This window comes from Phalangium opilio, unplaced genomic scaffold (assembly GCF_054372755.1).
Source record: "Phalangium opilio isolate 3A_F unplaced genomic scaffold, DU_Popi_V2 ptg000087l_1, whole genome shotgun sequence".
Lineage (NCBI taxonomy): Eukaryota > Metazoa > Arthropoda > Arachnida > Opiliones > Phalangiidae > Phalangium > Phalangium opilio.
This window is the reverse complement of record NW_028324192.1, coordinates 230,374-235,152: the sequence shown is the minus strand read 5'-3', so window position 1 is coordinate 235,152 and position 4,779 is coordinate 230,374. Positions and strand designations below refer to the sequence as shown.

The 4,779-nt window shown below is 33.1% G+C and overlaps 1 long non-coding RNA gene across 2 annotated transcripts; it reads left to right on the top strand.

Moving 5' to 3' along the window:
• Positions 1 to 760: 760 nt before the first annotated feature.
• LOC149649646 (uncharacterized) lies at positions 761 to 4,239 on the top strand. Of its 2 annotated transcripts, XR_016371600.1 has the most exons (3): positions 823 to 1,223; positions 1,515 to 1,954; positions 2,033 to 4,239. It is a non-coding gene; the product is annotated as an uncharacterized LOC149649646 (long non-coding RNA). The 2 variants fall into 2 exon arrangements; XR_016371599.1 differs by having other exon boundaries at positions 761 to 1,223; positions 1,515 to 4,239.
• Positions 4,240 to 4,779: the final 540 nt, after the last annotated feature.

Genomic DNA, 4,779 nt, shown 5'->3' with positions numbered 1-4,779 from the left:
CTTTTGGGTCAGATGTCAGCCTAACCTTATAGCGCGCTTAAACCTATTTCTTCATTTCGTTCTCGTTGACAACTAGAAGGGCCTAGGTTTGTGGGTGCTAACAAGTTACGTTGACAAAGCATTAAAAAAATTTCAGTTTTTTAAGGCAATTGAAGCCGGCCATACGGAAAAACTATAGCGAAGTTAGTTTTCGGAATACTTCTAAATTAACAAGCATTTCTTAAATGAGAAACTTACCTGCTTCGATTTTTAATTAATGAATTCTAATTTTTGTAATTTAACTAATTAAGATAGTACGTCAAAAAATTACTTTTGGGTCAGATGTCAGCCTAACCTTATAGCGCGCTTAAACCTATTTCTTCATTTCGTTCTCGTTGACAACTAGAAGGGCCTAGGTTTGTGGGTGCTAACAAGTTACGTTGACAAAGCATTAAAAAAATTTCAGTTTTTTAAGGCAATTGAAGCCGGCCATACGGAAAAACTATAGCGAAGTTAGTTTTCGGAATACTTCTAAATTAACAAGCATTTCTTAAATGAGAAACTTACCTGCTTCGATTTTTAATTAATGAATTCTAATTTTTGTAATTTAACTAATTAAGATAGTACGTCAAAAAATTACTTTTGGGTCAGATGTCAGCCTAACCTTATAGCGCGCTTAAACCTATTTCTTCATTTCGTTCTCGTTGACAACTAGAAGGGCCTAGGTTTGTGGGTGCTAACAAGTTACGTTGACAAAGCATTAAAAAAATTTCAGTTTTTTAAGGCAATTGAAGCCGGCCATACGGAAAAACTATAGCGAAGTTAGTTTTCGGAATACTTCTAAATTAACAAGCATTTCTTAAATGAGAAACTTACCTGCTTCGATTTTTAATTAATGAATTCTAATTTTTGTAATTTAACTAATTAAGATAGTACGTCAAAAAATTACTTTTGGGTCAGATGTCAGCCTAACCTTATAGCGCGCTTAAACCTATTTCTTCATTTCGTTCTCGTTGACAACTAGAAGGGCCTAGGTTTGTGGGTGCTAACAAGTTACGTTGACAAATTGCAAATGTTGTCTTTCTTGCTGATTTTCCCAATTTCTTAGCAGTAGACTCTAACAATTACTTTGGTATTTCGTCCGAGCTTGAGCACCTTTATATGTATTTTCTAATTAACTGTAGCACCCTTAATAAGAAATAGGTCGTTATCAGGTCGAATTTTCGTCTAGAAAAGTAATTCAGGTAAATTATTACAGTTAATAGAGGTTTTTATATCTTTTGAAGTAAGTTTTTCGACGTTCTTTACGGCCAAGGCTTAAGTTATATAGACTAATAGCACCCCATGTTATTTCCCCATAGAGCTTAATACAGTCGAAGGCAGAGGGCTGCCATTACCCTATTTTAGTTACTCTTTAAAGATTATTAAAAAGGCTGATTTCCAGCTCTCATTTGTTTTGGATTGGAATCCATTATATAGTCTGCTCAATTTTATGCTAGAAACAGAGCCTAACCGGGTTAACCTTACTACCCTAGGTTTTTTATGCTGTATTTACCGTGTGCGCTTGCAATTTGATGTAAAAAATGGCATACCTATTCAAATTATTAACGTGTTGAAATAAAGATAGTGCTTTTCACCCTGTGAAAAGATCGAAAACTTCAAAATACTACTGGTAAGATGACAAAAAGTTTAAAATGTTTTCCTTACGGCAGTTTAAAGACTCGTGGTGTTTACCTTAGCGCAGTTTGTTACCAACAGTGGATTTTGTTAATTCATAAATATAAGTAACAGTGGTCTGATTAATCCAGGAGGACAGTGTCGTTATGTAATTTAATTAGTCAAATAATTTCCATGTTTACATCGGCGCAGATTTTTCCAACGTAACCGCGTCAGCAACGGAGGGTTACGTTGTTCGCTATCTCCACAGTTCACATTGCCGTTTGTTCATTTGTCTAAATTGCTATGAATTGTTTAGGTATTTAATTTAATTACTGTTATTGAAGCCAAAGTAGCTAAACTATAGAATCACATCATTCATTAACATATGTTATAGATGATCTTTATGTTACCGCAAATTTAGCACGTGGTATGATAAAAATTTAACACATTGTGTTGGCAAGAATGAAAAACTCTTCTAAACTTTACAATTAAGGTGATTTGATACTCATTTTGTAAGCTAAATCAACACTGCCAAACCTCAATCCTTCATTAATTTCAACTTAATTAAGTATAATTAACGTGAATTTAAACATGAAATATATATATATTTGGATGAGAACTCGAGTAACTTTGAAATAAAATACTTAATTAAGATTAAAACTGCACAAGCTGTTAGTATAGCCCCATGTTTTCAATTCCACACTTAAGTTAATTTAAATTATCTTTAAAATACATTAATAGGCGCGAAATTCGAAAGTGTAGGGTAAAATAAGATTCAAAAGCTCCACTAAAAATTGCAATTAACGTGAAGTATTTATTGAAAGTAATTTTATAACCTAAATATACACTGCCGAAACACAATCCTACGTTAATTGTCACTCAATTAAATATAATTAACGTGAAATTAAACCAAATATATTCATTTTTTGGATAAAAACTCAAATAACTTTTAATCTTATTTAAAACTACCCAAGCCATTGGTATAAATCCCAATGTTTTCTATTTCACACTTAAGTTAATTTAAACTATCTTTAAAGTACATTAATTGGCGCGAAATTCAAAAGTTTAAGGTAAAATAATGACTGGCAAAAATGTTAAACTTCACTAAACGTTGCAATTAGGGTAAAAAATTCCAAGAAATTATACTTTTAAGCTTAATCCACTCTCCCGAACCGCGCTAAAATTAATATTAAAACATCACAAGTTTTTCGCACAGCCACAGATGTTTCCTATTTCACTTTCAAATTGATTTAATTCATCATTAAAATACATCGAAAGCTCTTACATATTTTAGGGTAATTGCAATTAAAGTTAATATTCTATCGAAACTTGTATCCACACTAGATAAACCGTTAAATTAAACTTAATCAAGTATAATTAATGTGAAATCAACCCAAAACACGAATGTTTTTGGAAAATTCATGGATACCTTATAATTAAACTAACAAATTATAATTAAAACTACACTTATCTTACACTCAGCCTCCATTTTCCTGTTTAATTCTTACACTTAAATAAATTGTCATTTAAAATCATTTTTCCCATATTGAAAGAGAGCCATTGAAAAGGAGCGAAACTTAAAGTTTGGGGGGGGGGATGTTACAGTATTTGTGCCTTTTTAACAGGAGTATTGTTACAATTTTAACACTACCAGACTTAGAAATAGCACACGTCCACTGGTCCAAAACCAGTTTATTGGTTGCTTGGACCAGTTTTTAATTGAAAAAATTAATAATTAAGTTTTTTGATGGGAATTGAGGCGGGACCAGTTTAAAAATTCAAGCTTTCTTCCAATTTCTACTCTTAACTTTTCTATTTCAAACACAATAAACCGCATCACTCTAGAGTTTAGACCCAAATGAAGGGCTTGCCAAGTGGTACCAGGTTTTGGTAGTGGTATTAAGTTAGATTTAAAACTACACGGTAGTCGGCAGTCTCGGCACGATTGGAATTTTGAAGTCTCGCAGAGTCAATTTAGTCAAACCTATCCTTTATGGTCAAACTACCTTGAACCTTCTCGCAAGTGGGCTAGCGCCTATATATATAAATAGCCCACGTATATATATATATATATACGGTAAAGCTAACATAATTATTTAAAATTTAATTACATTAAGACTGAAGTGACAGATATTATAAAAAAACGTCTTGGTTTGGACCAAGACCGAAAAAACAAACGATATGTGTGAGGTTTATCAATTGGCTGAAGTTTCAGATATTGAAATTTTTTTTAGTTATTTTTATCCATTTAATCCTTAAAAAATATTAAATTCAATCAACTGATTTTACTGTTAATCGATCTATTCCCTCTAAATTAATTGAAAAAATTACATATCTACGCTTTTTCAAGAACAATTACATTTTCCGAAAACATTTTATCATGAAATTAATTATTTTCAAGGGATTTCGTGTAAGCACCTTGACGGACCTAGATTTAATTGTTGCTGGCTTGACAAATTTTCAAATGTGCACCCAAAAAAGTTTAAATCTGTAAGTTGCTAAGAAGACTGATGTTCCAAAAAAATATGATAATTTAAATTTATTTTGTTCAGACTAGTTAATAAACTAAATAACTAATGTCGTCTATTTAAGACAAAGCAACATCGTTTATCCTGTGTGGTTTCATTTAGTAGGTAGCTATCTGTAGCACTGGACAAATATGATAACGGTATATAACCAAAGGTAAGGGTAAAGATTACATAAAAAGAAATACGTTTCAGTACCAATGGCTTGTTATATTCATCTCCATTCATTACCAGTTAAACGAAGAAGGTCACACTTAACTTAACCCCCCCCCCTTCCTCCATTTCCCCAATATATACGGGATTTACGAGAGGTTTTCTGTGGGCGCTGCCATAACTTGTCGGCGGCCTTTAGTTAGTGGCTGACATTGCCTGTCGTCGAACGCGCTCTGTAGCCTTGGCAGAACAACTCTCCGAAAAGGGGGCGGTAACCTCGTAAGTCCCGTATAAAATTTTTCAATCACCAGTGGTTCCAGTGTTTTGGGTCATCTGAGCCGACGCAATACACCCAGCAAATATTACCATATAGGTCGAAACCTTTTCACATTAGTGAACGGTACATGACTCTCCGGACTTGCCCGCCAACCTTAATAACCTAAAACTATAAAACGTTCGTGTA